At 36.3% G+C, this 15,973-nt stretch overlaps 1 protein-coding gene across 9 annotated transcripts in view; it reads right to left on the bottom strand.

The window, feature by feature from the left end:
* The window catches only part of plce1 (phospholipase C, epsilon 1), a 93,060-nt gene that overhangs the window by 53,299 nt on the left and 23,788 nt on the right, over positions 1–15,973 (bottom strand). The window contains exon 1 of one of the 9 annotated variants that reach the window (XM_051914108.1): positions 13,842–13,952. The exons of 7 other annotated variants lie outside the window; for them this stretch is intronic. The gene's annotated coding sequence lies outside the window, so the exon portion shown is untranslated. Of the gene's footprint in view, positions 1–11,006; positions 11,164–13,841; positions 13,953–15,973 lie in introns of those variants that run through there. One more of the 9 variants, XM_051914109.1, reaches the window with a different exon arrangement.

The following is a 15,973-nucleotide window of genomic DNA, read 5'->3' as shown; positions in this document are numbered from 1 at the left end:
ATAAACTTTTGGTGCACCTCTATAAATGCAGGGGGTCTGCATTCATTTACAATACTTCAAAGATCAGACATCATTTTTCTTTTATGTACTGTAATTTGCATTGCAAGCTGTATAATGTGGATAAAATAATACTGTAGTAAGGCTGTCATCCATCACTTACTGATGTAGAAACTGTGCAAACATGCAGGACTTCAAGTACAGCACCTGTAAAATGGGCCCCATTGTTTCTGAATGTTAAACTACAGCACTAAGCAAACTGTCTCCTTATCTGAAAAATGATTTTGCAGAATTGGCAGTCCTCAGATCCCCTCCCTGAGCCGTAGAGCCGTGGTCCTTTATAATTACTCTTTAATGGGATGGGTTTCCTGCTCTGCTCATGATAAAAGCTAAGTCTGCATTTGTTAGATCTTAAACTGGACCACAGGGACTAAAATCTGCACGTTTACCAGCCGACACTCATTCTTTTTGGTTTCAAAATCAGCAGCACAAATGCTAACAAGATACTCATATTTTCAGAAGAAAATATGGCTGGTTGTAGCGGCCACAGTCTTAAAAATATAGTGTTTTTTTTTTTTTTTCCAGTGATGCCATAGAACAACAATTTTTGGTTACCCAAAGAACCTTTCAGTGAGCAGTTCTTAAAACTATAAAGAACCTTTTGTGGAATGGAGAGGTTCCATTAAGCTCAAGCATGTTTGCTTGACGTGCGAGAACCAATCAGGTTCATTCTCATGTGTTACGCAACAATAGCCTAATTAAATATTTGTCTGTCATTAATGTTAATCAAATAACAAAATATTTTAAATAAATGTATACATGGTTTAAAAAACAACAACAACAACAACAACAACAAAAACTACTGTATCTGAAAAACAAATTTAATTTGTATCTCTATTGTATTTGTCATATTGTTTGTAAATGTCCTTTTTTATGCCAAATATTAATATCTCATATTACAAATAAAATGGCTTTCAAATAAAACAGTTGCCATGCCAAACTGCTACTGTAAACAAAAGCTCACAACGCTTGCCCCACCTCAGGGGGCATCTGATTGGTTCACTCTTCTAGAACTGACATTGATGAGCAGTGCTGCATGTGTAAGTTGAAATTCTTTTAACTTGACACACATCTTAAAAACGCTGCATTCATGTGCGAGATGCTGCAAAAGACACAAGATGCGAGCGCAGCGGTCATACACATCCGTCTAGAGCGTGTTTACATAGAAAAACAAAGGAAAAGTAGCGCATTGGAATGGAAAAACAAGTTCTGTGTGAATAGCCTCTAAGAGTGCAGGTTGTTTTTAGAGGTTTTTTGTTTTTAGGCAATCTGGGTGGTTACTAGAACATTTCTAAATGGTTGCGAGCTGGTCCATGTCAAAACCATCAGCTTAGGAAAGTAATCACCTGGCATGCTTCAGTGATGCCAAGTGCCACAGTACTGCAGAACATGTCTGGTTCTAGAAATCCTTTTAATGTATGACATATTTCTCACTCTTTTCACTGAAATAAATGATCAAGCGTTGACTCTCTCACTGGCATTTCACCAGCTAACCACAGCACTAGCATGTGTGTGAGTCACCTCTAACTGCCCTGTGAAGATGGAGGTGGTGACAGTCTCTGGGCAGAACATGGCTTTCGGTTTTCGTAACATTCGTTGCGTAATATAACACCGGTTACAAACAAACCATTGATGTGTCAGATTCAGTTGTATTATCTTCATCATCATGTTAACCAGGACGCAGTGGTAGTTTAGTACAATTGAGATTTTTAGTATTGTTTTTTATTAATATTATTAGTACTACTAATGTTATTAATAATATTAGTTTATTAATATCAGTTTTTATTTTTATATTTTCCATTTTTCATTTAAATTTTAGTAGTAATGGTTTAATTTTATATATATATTTTTAATATGTATATAGTTTTTTTGTTTTATTCAGTTTTAGTTATTTTAGTACATCAAGTTAAACTAACTAAAAAATTAAAAAAAATAAAAAAAGGCAAAAGTTGACAAAACTAGATGAAATAAATTGTTTTTTATACATTTTATTTCAGTTAAAGGGTTAGTTCACCCAAATATGAAAATTATCCCATAATTTACTCACCCTCAAACCATCCTAAGTGTATATGACTTCAGACGAACACAATTGGAGTTATATTAAAAAAATATTCTGGCTCTTCCAAGCTTTTTAATGGGAATGATTAGTAACCGCGATTTTGAAGCCAAAAAAAGCACATCCATCCATCATAAAAGTAATCCATATGGCTCAAGGGGTTAATAAAGGCCTTCTGAAGCGAAGCAATGGGTTTTTGTAAGAAAATATCCATATTTAAAACTTTATAAACTATAATAACTGGCTTCCGGTAACTGCTGTATGCAAGTCTGGTTCTGGCGGAAGAGTGACCCCTGACCCGACGTTTGATGTAGGAGTAGCATAAGCTTAGGTGAGAGCAGACGCATCTCAAGGTTCAAACAAATAGGGCTGGACAACAAACTCAAGCTCCTCTTTCATATCGAAATCCTCTGATATTTCTCTTTAAATTCAAATTCTCATTTTAGACTTCTAATTCGTGACCGGTGTTTTGTTTTTCTCTATCCTACATCATAGGATAATATAATACGCCATGCGGCACTACACTCGTATACGGCCATTACCGGAAGCCGGTGATTATAGTTTATAAGGTTAGAAATATGGATATTTTTCTTACAAAAAAGCATCACTTCGTTTCAGAAAGCATTTATTAACACCCTGGAGCCGTGTGGATTACTTTTATGATGGATGGATGTGCTTTTTTGAGCTTCAAAATCTCGGGTACCATTTACTCCCATTATAAAGCTTGGAAGAGCCAGGATATTTTTTAATATAACTTCGATTGTGTTCGTCTGAAAGAAGAAAGCCATATACACCTAGGATGGCTTGAGGGCGAGTAAATTATGGGATCATTTTCATTTTTGGGTGAACATTTTAATGTTGTTTATTTTACTTTATTTCAAGTAACGGAAATGTCTTTTATGGTTTTAGTTTCAGTTAACTCTATTTACTATAATTACCTAAATGAAATCACTTTAATGTTTGAAGTCATTATGACATGATTATCTAAATCAGATTCCACTGAAAAAGTATTCATTATACAGACTTCCATGGCATCACTTTTGTATCTTTTGGGCCTCTCAGTTCTCGGCCTGTAAAAGCTTCAGCGTTGACCCTGTCTTGATGTCCTGAGCTCTCTATAGCCACTAATCCAGCAGGTGCTTTGCAGAGAGTCACTGGTTGATCATCCAGCACAGGGAATGAAACTCTAGCTGGGAGGGTCAGTGTGTCTCAGTCCGGCTCTGAGGCCGCAGACACGCAGGAACGGCCGGAATACCTTGAGAATGACTGACACACAGCAGCTGAATACAGTACTCAGCACGTCCAGTCCCTGCTGCCTTCAAACACATGCCTGAACTAAAGTGTTTACAACAACGATGCAAAATATAATTGTATAATGTTCTCATTTTTAATCGGTTACGTAAAGAAATAAGGGTAATTGTGACTTTTTATCTCATTTCAACTGTATATATCGCAATATGACAATATCACTCCTTTTCAACCTTAATGAATATCTCACAATTGTAACTATATATTACAATATGACTTTATACATCTCATTTTCAGCTGTATATCTTAAACAGTGACTTGATATTTCGCGCAGTGAGAGAAATTGACCCCTAAACTAAATATACTGGGATTAAACCCGAGCCAAGTAGCAAAACGGTTGTCTTTGTATTTTAATGGGACTATTTTTATTTAATTTTTATACTAACTATTGTATCTATTGTTTCTTTCTTGCTTGTAAAGCACTTTGAACTGCATTGATTTGTTTGGAAAAGTGCTATATAAATAAAATTTGCTTGCTTGCTACAATTGTGACTATTTCTTATGTTATTTCACAAATAGTATTTTTATTTATTTTTTTAAATCACAAACAGGTTTCCATAGTTACACCAGACATCATAAAGCATGAACTAAACAATACATTTTTTGCATGAACTATCCCTTTAATTTTTTATCGTTGTGGCATAAAATAAGGACTACAAGTATTTGAGGACAAGATGTCTCCTTTCACCCCATCTAAAATCTAATTTAGCTGACTGAACATTTAATTTGCATGATAAAGCTGAATATGCACATTAATCAAGCCCTCTTTTCATTTGTTCTGTACCCGCTCTGTAAAAAGTCCATGACAACAGTGACACAGCCCACCTGACACGCATCTAATCAGTGGATTTACTCCGCAGCTTGTCATATCCCGTATCTCGCCTCAACTGTAAAGCTGTGTATTAATCTACCACTAATGAACCGCAAAATGTCAGCATTGCTATTGACTGGAATTGGGTTTGATTTATTCACCCAGAGCGCTTGCTGTCAGAGATGCACTCGGGCATAATGACTCAGCACGGATCCTCAGGGTTGATACGGGGTGACCTGAGGATCCTTCTAGCACACTGAGAGCAAGGTCTCATGTGACCCAATGGCTGCAGCTGTCACAGACAGGCTAGGTGGAGAGGTTCAATGGAGTGAGTATGTAGGAAAGCGGCACATGCAGGGTGGTCTAGGGTTACAGTGAAGAGGGGCCAAATCGGGACCACAGTTCAGTGTCGTATGGGAGTGTCTATTGACTCGCAAGTACAAGCTTTTCAGTTACAGATGCTGATACTGTTATCTAAGACAATCTCTCAATCTGGTTGATCTATGTAGGAATTTCCAATTATTTTTTTTAAATTAAAACATAACTGTATCCAAGAAGTCAAAACAGACTAATTTTAAGCCAGAAAAAAAAAAAAAAAAAAAAACAGAAAAACTTTTTACTGATAACTCCATGAAAAATTCTTACAGGACTTGACATAACTTTTTTTGCTCACCAGCTACTGTGGCTAGTAGTTTACCAACATTACTAGCCACTCAACATTTTCACTGGCCACAATTTTGACATTGATGCCATGGGGAAAATATAGATATTTCTCATAATTTGGCAGCAGGTATATTAGGCTGCTGTCACTTTAAGACCTGATGCATGGATCCATTATACTGCTACATATGCGTTTCCTTTCTCAACTTTTTACATTCACTTAAAACATAACTGACTGTGTTTATGTGAATACTTGTCAAGAGCAGCATTTTGACATTATTTTGGGTGTATTTGACTGTTTAAGCACAATAAGCAGTGAAAAATAACTCAATTTAATACTGAGAGGTGACTTTATGTTCGTACACTTTGGATGTGAGCACAAAATCTGCGGAAATGAGTAAAATTATTAACAATACACGCAATCCCACACCGAAATTCAAGCCCTGTAACACCAACAATATTCATCCACGGCAAATGAAACGAGTGAGTGAGGGAAGACGGGTTTGTGTGTCAACTCGCTGTCGGAGAGATGAGAGAGTGAGAAAGTGCAGCTGGTATCATGCATCTATTCTGTGGAAAATGAGTATTGGAAGAGTATAGATATATATCTACAGATCGATATTTCTGACAACACTACCTTGCACTTAGTTTATTATGTCAGATGCCTTATTATGTCAGAGACTACAATTGAAAAAATGTGTATATTATATATAAAATTCTTCAAAACTGGTGGCTAGTAGTAGTTACTGCATTACACGCAACTGCTGAAATCCACCCGCATTTGGTGGGTTGGCCAGTGTTAATGTATTCTGTTCAGTCCGTCGAGCCATGAGTAAAAACATGCACACCTGAGAGCTGCTTTATAATAGAAATAGAAGTTGTAATTCTAATTGAAAGCAACACTAGCCAAGTTTCCATCCAGTTTTTGCGCTGTTTTGTTATCGACAAAGCAAATATGCGCAAAAAAAATATTTGTGAAATTTGCTGTCTCCAGGATGTTTCCATCCAGTTGGCCTTTTACCGATAAAATGGTGTGCGTAATGACGTCATCCCTTAAAAAATGCATTGTCGCATAAATTTTGTTGTATTGCTAAAAAAACGACCCTTGAGCCGTTTTCATACATAATTTTGCGTATATCGCAAATTCATATCTTTTGTATCCCATTTGTAAAATGTACAGAGTAACGAAACAATTGAAATTTGTCAGTACTGCTTATTAAATAGGAAATATAAGACGACGACGGTGAAGTGGAACAGCTCATCCAACAGGACTTAACTGCCTTTATTTGACGAAGTGCAGGTTTGGACACAGAGCAGCCCATTTGTCTAGTATGCAAAAAGACGACTGGTACAGCATTCGGAGTCAACCACTTTATTTTCCTAATTTATTTGAGATAAAATTCTATATTAGTGCACTTATAAAATTATTTAATTCACAAGTTTGTGATTTTCATTTGTCATGTAGCCTAGAACTGCTTCTGATCATGATATCGAAACATATCGATTACATTTTTCATACTGATTTTATAACAGTATAGGCTACTTTTATTTATTCAAATACAGAAGTAACATTTCTGTATTTTATTTTACCTTTCTTTTTGTCAGCGTTGCAAACTCCAGTCTTCCTTAATTTGACAGACATCCCACTTATTTTTGTTGAGCTGCAGAGATTTACAAGACACTATTTTGTGATGCACCTTTGAACTACAGAGAAACTGTGCTTTTACGGGAGCAAGCACAAATGCGAACGCTGCATGTATAGGCTAATTCTGTCATGTGACACCACATTTATTTGCGTTAAAGCCCTCAAATGGCGTTTCCATCAGCTATATCCCTAAACATTTTGAAGCGCTAAACCTTTCTTCCTCGCAAAAAAATCCTTGGATGGAAACCTGGCTACTGATACTGTTTTTCATGTTCAATATTGTAAAGCTGCTTGTTTTAAATCAATATATTGTGTAAAGTGCTATTAATAAAGGTCACATGACTTGACTGGAGTGCTGAATTGCAGAGGTGCGAACACATCCATGTCACTATGATCAGATGCTTTCTTAACTGCTGTTTTCTCACCGCTGTCATTTTTGTTGCGTGTTTATTTTATTATTGAGAGGAAAGTGTGCAGCACATATTTAAATATTCGTCTAAACATTGCTCTCAGCAGTGTGGGCAGTGTCAGCATACCGCTGCAAAGGTATTTTGAACTTATTTTTACCCCTAAGCGAAGAATGAAAAAGAACATTGCTTTGAGTATATCAAGGTCTTTAATTTGCCTCTGCAGTGAAAGCTTACTATAAAGTGACATCGTTTGAAAGGTGAACTTGTGAACTTGCCAATAAATCCCAGTAATTGTGTTTATGCTAAAACCTCGCATTCCCCCCCCCCCCACCCCCCACCGACAGCCTTCATTGTGTTAAAAGCAGACTATACAGCAGCAGCCTTCGCCTTATTCCTGAGGGACATACAAATAACTTCCTCAATGCATTAATCATGTGTGACCCACATTCTGCCAAGAACAATCAACTGTTGAGGTTAGAATCGTGCCAGCACCTCTTTGATAAGGTTTCCACAAGAACAGGCCACAGTATGGAAAACTGTACAGGACTTCTAATCATTCCACTGCACAGTAATAATGACAATGAGAAAGACAGAACTCTCTCCAAAATATATGTACGTCCAGTGTGCAAATCATCTGGTCACGCTAATGAGGCATTATATTTCATACAGGTCTGTTAAACTGTTTATACTTTGTCTTTTTGTTTGGTTGTTGCACAGATTATGTTGTTCTTTTTTATTGTTTGTAAGACTGAAAGCAAGCTTTTAAAAGCAGGACTGACCAGCGAACAAACGGCTTTAAATTTCTTCATCATGACAGGTCTTTCATCCAGGCAGAGAGCCATCCCAAATCTCGTCCTGATCTGAAGTCTTAAATGACCCCCCTCTCCCTCTCACTGGATGGATGTCTGGCCTTCTTCAGAACTGACTAAATATTTTGCATCTACGCCAGTGTTGCCTTCTTTTCCAGACAATGCTGGCTTCGGCCAATCACACATCAATTAATTCTGTTTGGATAGCCTGAAACACAAATATCATTGCTGATATAGATTTTCTTATTGTGAGAGAGCCACTGTTACATAAAGTATTTTTTGCATAAGCACCATGGCATTTATCAAGCACTCGAAAGTGGGAATATTATATCCCCCTATCTAATATCCTACTAATAAAGCAGCCTCAGAAAGCATGAGGAGAATAATGTTTTCTTATGAGGAAAATCACTTATGGCAACACGACTGGACCGATACGCGGGTTCAAGAGCTTGTGGCAGAGTTCCAGTTTTAGCAATTTCTGCTGTTGTAAACGTGACTGTTTATGGTCCAGTCTCATTCACGAGATACCAGCTGTCAAACTCGACGATCCTGTCTGAGCGCTATACACTTGACGGCTAATTCTGAGAGAAGCTACTGTACGTGCAACATCAGAGGAACCCTATGCAATCCTGTTGTCAAATCTATGCAATCCTGTTTTTGGCAAACATTGGCTTTTTGTTGTTATTTAGGTGAGGGTTTTTTTGTCCCTTAAAGTGGTCATGAATTGAGAAAATAAACTTTTCCTTGAGCTTTTGATATATAAGAGGTCATCGTACTATAAGAATATCCTGTAAGTTTCATAATTGAAATCTTCCTTGTTAGTCCAATAAAAGCTTTTATTGACACCAGGCCCACTGAACGATTGATCCTGGAATATGCATATCTATGACATAGATAGGTGAAACCCCGCCTCCGCAGAAGAAATTAACGCCTACTTCATCATTGCAACATTAGCCCCACCCACTGGTGTGTTAGTGAGATGACTAAGAGAGAAGAACGATACAGGACTAAAAATAACATTACCTTTCAAAAGATCCTAATGCTATGAATATGGTTATTTACTTTCAACAATGTGAATGTCTCAGTTGAGCTTCATTTATTCGTAGGCCTATTCGGTACATTTCACTGTGTATTCTTTGGTAAATCAATCGCATTTCGGCATAGGCTTTGCAAACAGACTTTTACGATATGGACTTGACGGTTTTCAACAACATGTAAGTAACTGTGTTAATTCTAATGTCTGATCTGATATGTATTGATTCATGTACAGTCAGATGTTCTATATCTATGTGTCAGTAAATCAAACCAGTGACTAAAACGTCAACTTCACATTGTTTCTCCTAGTAGGATGAAAATAATCTGTTATCATTTAAACGGTGATTAAATTATATATAGAAAACGATCAAAGAACGCTCACTTTACAATCGCTGGAGCTGTCAATCACACAGCACGAGTTTATCAGTGACTGAGTTCTGGACTTGCGGCAATACTCCCGTTTCATTCAACAATTCTCTTAATTACATTGCGTTTGCACTGTTAATTACGATGAAAGCATTCGTTAGTGTGCAGAAATTGATTTGCAATGACGAGATCACGGCTTTCATGCACTCTACAACATGTCTGTGATTGGATACAATGTTCATCACTGCAACCTTTCATGCCACTATTTAAATATAATGCCATAGATTTAAATATAATGCTATATTCAACACTTTTCACGATTAGTTAACCTTGAGAGCTGTAATAGTAAAAGCGTGCTAAAAGTTTTCGAGAGAGTAAAACTTAGCTATTTCATATGCAAAGATGTTAGCCAATCACAGCAATGGGCGTATACACAAGTCTCACAGCAGACATGTTGAAATAAGAGGGCTAAGGGAAACAGAACGATCAAATAAGAGGGCTAAGGGAAAAATGCCTTTTAATTCTAAATTATAACAATTTTTGATGTAAAGAGCATACTAACATTATAAGTGCAACCCAGGAAACATTATAAAACAATAAAACAACGCAGTTCATGACCCCTTTAATGCTAATCTATTTCTACAACAAAAAAAAGGTACAGTATATAGCCTGAAACGCTTTTTCAACAAATGGTGAGTGGAGGTGCTTAACCTTCAGAACACGTTGGTCTTTTACCTCAAAATGTCAAACTAAATAATATGAGCTATTTTATATTTTATTAATTGTATTTAATTTTTTTAAATATCTTTTTTTAGAAAAAGAAAAAGGAAAAAAATGGAATAAAGAACGGGTATCAGGTTAGCAAATTAAGACAAATACACTCAAACAAATATGCATGCCTAAATTTTAGATATATGCTTTTGAACTGCATTTAAAATTTCTATTTTCTATCTTTTTTATTACAGTTTTAACAAACTAATAAATGTAATGCATATTTGTCAGTCATACATAAATGAAACAGTTAATTATATTCATCAATCAAAATGTAATTATGCCAATATTATTGATATGATTTTAATTGTTACAGTCAAGAAGGTAAAGCTAGCTACTTTTCATGCCAGTTTAATTTTTAATTTAATTTAGAATACGTCTCAAAACAAACATGTTGGATTTGTGCACCTAATGCTTTTTTTTTTTTTTTTTTTTAAAAAGCCTTGAAAATAAGAATGTTACATTTGTTAAACCCATCTGATATGAGCAATAAAAAATTTTGATCTTCAGTTCTTAACCTTTGATGAGGAATGCTGGGAATGAACCGTCCATCACTTCACTGCTGTCGCCACACTGAGAAACAATGGCCACCATACAAGAGCTGCTTATGTCTGACACGCATAAGACACCAAAAAATGCTCCGTTATTGTCACAGACACGCACATAAAGTGAACGGCTATGACCAGCACCACTGCGTGACAATACAGAGACCAGTTCCCACAATTCAACTAAACCACAGTGGGACCCTAAATCTGCTCAGCAAACTGCACACTTAACAATGATTGCTGATAGCGTGAACCTATTCAAATCTCACACTTCTTTGGGAACTCAAGACTCAATTAAATGGAAATGACGTAGAAAGTGAAAATCTTGCAGATTTGTTAACTGATTTTCACATTTCAATAGCGATCCTTAAACAATCCATGTCGCATTCAGATTCAGCCTACAGTTAATAATAAACTCTGACAGACAGAAAAAAAGCACTGCAGACATTTTAAAGCTGCATTTTCTGACAAAATATGCAAAGTTTAACATTTAATATCAAGCAGAAAAAGGAAAAAACCTTCATGTTACTCACTGAACTCCCTGCTAATCCACCTCAGAACCTTCAATTGATCCTTGGGCCCCTAAAAACTAGGTTCACAGCAGCTTTTCTTGTGTAAGAGTCACATGTGAGGTTTAGCGTGGATGTGGCCGCAGGGCTGCTGTAAGCCTGGACACAGGTTCAGGCCGTTAAAGAGCGTTCAGTGACCCTGATGTCTTTGGAGGACTTGGTGCTGTTCTGGCACACGGCAAAGAGAGGTGGGGCCAACCGCTTCATAATCTACTGTTGAATTTCACATGGGACCGTCTCAACAAACCCCAGGACGCACTCCACGATCGCTTATCACAATTCCCTGGCCTGTGCATTTGTGTGTTTGGCTTTGTGCTTGCAGCACGTGTACGCAAAATCTGTGCATGAGGTGAACGTTGAAAGAGAGAGCCAGAGATCACACACTATTTGTACAGTATGTTTATACTCCAGCCCAAGTCTGTTGAGACTGAAGGGATTGTTCACCCTAAAATGATGATTTGGTCATCATTTACTCACCCTAAAGTTGTTTCATACCTGTATGACTGACTTTCTTCGGCGGAACATAAAAATGTGTTAATAATCTGTTACTGCCTTGTAACATACAGTGTTTTTTTTTGTACTCCTACTCTTGCCAATCTCTGTGCATTTGACTACCTGCTGCCTTATTGCTATTTTATTATTTCTTATGTTCATTTAATTTGATCATTTTTACCTACTATTATTTATATTTAACGCACAAATGCAAATGCATCCAAGTAGCTGACCAGTTTAACATTTCTCTGACTTGAAATGTAACTTACATTTAAAGTTGTTTCCTGTACACAGGGCTTGACATTAAAGGGTTACTGTAGTCACCCAAAAATGAAAATTCTGTCATAATTTTTTCACCCTCAAGTTGTTCCAAACCTGTATACATTTCTTTGTTCTTCAGTGCACAAAGGAAGATATTTGGAAGAATGTTTGTAACCAAGCAGATCTTTACCCCCTATTGACAAACATAGTATATTTTTTTCATACTATAATAGTCAATGGGGGGCGTTATTTGCTATTTTTGAGTATATGATGACAGAATTTAAATTTTTGGGTGAACTATCCCTTTAACACCGGCCAACCTGCCAAATGCGGGTGGATTTCAGCAGTTGCGTGTAACGCAGTCACTCCTACTAGCCACTTTGGCGGGATGAATTTTATAATATATAAATTTTTTAACTGTAGTCTTTTAAAAAGGCATCTGAAATAATAAACTAAGTGCAATGTAGTATTGTGAAAAATATCGATTTTTCGATATACATATCGATACGGAAATATCTGAAACGCTTTCAATACTCATTTTCCGCAAAATAGATACACAATACCAGCTGCGCTTTCTTGCTCTCTCATCTCTCTGACATCGAGTCGACACACAAACCCGCCTCCCCTCACTCACTCGTTTCATTTGCTCCAGATGAATATTGTTGGTGTTAAAGGGCTTGAATTTTCCCATGGGATTGCGCATAATTTTACTCATTCATTTTACTCATACACAAAGTACGCGCACATAAAGCCGCCTCTCAGTACTAAACAGTCAGTTATGTTTTAAGTGAATGTAAACAGTTGAGAAAGAAAACGCATGTGTAACAGTATAATGGATCAGTGCGTCAGGTCTTAAAGTGACAGCAGCCTAATATACTTGCTGCCAAATTAGGAGATAATATTAAAATATTATTTTTCCCCATGGTATCAATGTCAAAATTGTGGCCAGTGAAAATGCTGAGTGGCTAGTATCTTTGGAAAACCACAAGCCACAGTGTCTGGTGAGCAAAAGAGTTAATGTCAAGCCCTGCCTGTACATAAATAAAATGATTAATAAATAATAAAATGTGACAATTGATAAAAATCTTTAATCTTGAAAACTATTTTGAACATCAAAACATCAGGGCCCACTGACTTTAAAAAACACTGACCTATTTCTCAATTTTTTTTAATGTTCAACAGAAGAAAAAGTCGTACAAGCTTGGAACATCATGAGGGTGAGTAAATAATGACAGAAACTTCTTTTTTGGGTGAACTATCCCTTTAAATTAAATAATGACCGCAATTTTTAAATTAACCTCTAATTTTCCCTTTCAATTCTATTAGTATGATCCTCTGACCCATTCAAAACCCTGACGAAAGATATCATTACAGTTTCATGCCTCTGGTTTACCACAAATTAGTCATACACATGCATACAGAATGTTATACAATACTAGAACACACTGTATGAAGAAAACAAAACAAAACAAAACAAAATGAATCAAATTCAATAAGGAGTGAAAGGTTATATTTGTTTTAAAACTGGGATCTCTGAGACACTAAGTAATGTAACATTTTTCACGCATGTGTGATTAATGTTATCAACTTGACATTTGGATTATAAGCCGTTCTCATAAGATTAGGAAAAGTCATGTCACATCATCCTGATGCTTCAAATGTTACGTATGTTGTTTGAGATTTTAAAAGGGCTTTGGGTTAAAACAGAAGGGTTAAGAGCTGTGGATATCTGAATTTCCTCCAGTACTGTAAAGCTACAAGCGCAATGTGACAGAGCAAAGCTGGAACTTATTAGGGAGAAATTAGGTTCTCTGCGGGATGCTGTTATCTCATCCTGTTTCTCATGATGTCACACTGAAACTTTCACTCCAAACCCTGTTCTGCAGCCTCACGACAGAAAGATCATGTTACTAACATCAATTACAACAAAACGCAAGCAGAACTAAGAGCAATGCTTAACTACTAAACTGTAGACAGTTAAAACAAAAGTCCATGCAAGAAAATGTTTTAATATTCAAGAAAAAAAAAAAACATTGACCAACTTACTGTGTGCAAAAATTCCCATTCATGCCAGATGATCCATCGTCAACCATGTTCCCAAATAATGGGTAGTGTCTTTACATTCTTCCTGATGGACTACAGATGCCAAAGGAAGAGCGAGAGAGAGAGAGAGAGAGAGAGTGGGACAGAGAGCGAGCCAGTAGCAGTTTAAGTAAGACCGAAGGGATCATGTCTTGGGTCGGGTCCGGCTCCCCTTATTTGGATATAAGGCAAATGGGCCGCGGTAATGGAGGTAATGAAGCAGATACAATCTTACACAAAAGAAACGTCTTCATGCAGACTGTGTCCCGATGACAAATGACAACTGCACTGCCTTCATATTTACATTCCTGTTTATTTGCTTGGCAGACACCTCTTGCTGAAGTGCCTTCTAAGCTTAAGGCATATTTTGTAGCATATAATCAGATCTTGCCTACAAACACAGCGGCCAAATAAGAAGTTGTGAAACATAACGATGCACTTCAGAACACTCTGAGTAAGGGCAATTAAACAAAGATGATGACTGAATATAATCAGAGAGCATGCAAATTAGCAACTGCCCACATAAACTCACAGTACTCTTATAACTAAGGAGGCGATGGGCTCAAAAATAAAGAAAAAAAGTGATGAAAGCAGTGTTTCTACAGCATAGCTATACTGACACAATTCAACACAACAAGCATTTAAGCCAGCTGTGATGAAAATATAGGTATAAATGAAATTGATTTCTGTACAAAACTATTACTAATAAACTAACAACAAATACAAAACTAAGGACAAATACAGGGCATTCAATTAGACAGACCAATGGGTCATTCCATGTCAACTCTAAAAATTTAGATTCTGATCTTCTTCTTTTTTTTCTTTTCTGGTGAAAGAAATACAAAAATGAAGAAGAAAGCCAAAATATTAAATGTCACAGATTTATATTTACTGAGTAATCCACTATCAAAATTACAATTTTCACCTGAGATTTGGAGCCACATTACAGGAGGGTAAAAATGACTTTAGAAAGATGGCAGCATCATTATTTTATTTTTACACAGAGATTGGTAGGTCTATTAGTAAAATCTGTTGACTTTAGCAATCTTTGTTGCATTACGTGCCAGTGGTGACAGTTCAAAATGGGGAAAAGCACTTCTTGTGTTTTTTGCCCCAAGTTTGCATTAACTCAAGAAGTATTAAAGATATCTTAATACCCTTTTACTGTATAGTTTGGTTTTTAACAAACATTTCTTTTGATATGTTCATTTTAAAGGCCCTATATGGTACAATGCCAGAGATATGGAGATCTTAATGCAGCTCCATGGGTAAACTGGTCAATTGTACACATTTTCAGTGGCCAAAAAACAAATGTGGGTCACTTTGCATACAGCTGATACTTTTTTCTTTTGAAGAGGAATATCTGAACAACAAATAATGTTGAAAATAGAAATGTATCGTTTTTTTTCTATTATCACAATTGCATAGAATATACCTGACTGCCATAAATATTCTTTTTCCAACGTTTGCGTTCCTGTCACTCAAAAAGTATTAAATATATCTCAATATAATTTTAGGTTCTTAAACCTTTCTTTTGAAATCTTCAGTTTTCAAGGCCCTATATAGTTCAGTCCCACACATATGGGGATCTCAATGCAGCTCCATGTCCAATTTGTTGTATTTTACCCATTTTCTATAGTCAAAAACCAAATGTGGTTCACTTTGGACACAGCTGATACTTACTGAATTTAAAGGGGAATGTCTGAAGAATATGTTGAAACTAGAAATGTTACTTTTGCAGTTACATTTATTTGAATAATTATTTTGTTTATTACAATATTATAATAATCAGGTAATATTCATAATAATTTTTAACTTTTAAATAATATTTATTTGACCTTGTTCAATAATCGATGTGTGCATGACAACATCACTTTATCTTATCTCTTATGTGTCTGCGAATTATCGGGCAGCTCAACCATTCATTCTACAGACTACAATTCTTGTTTCTGCAATTATCTAATTAGGCAGTACAACAGCAGAACCTGTGTGTGTTTCATCTAGGGATTCTTGCCTGAAACCTGTCATTAACAAAAGCTCCTTGCTGTTGCTATATCAACCTTATAAGCAGAGATCTCAAGTGAATTTCCTTGCAA

Source organism: Ctenopharyngodon idella, chromosome 12 (genome assembly GCF_019924925.1).
Source record: "Ctenopharyngodon idella isolate HZGC_01 chromosome 12, HZGC01, whole genome shotgun sequence".
Lineage (NCBI taxonomy): Eukaryota > Metazoa > Chordata > Actinopteri > Cypriniformes > Xenocyprididae > Ctenopharyngodon > Ctenopharyngodon idella.
This window is presented reverse-complemented; position numbering and strand designations above follow the sequence as displayed.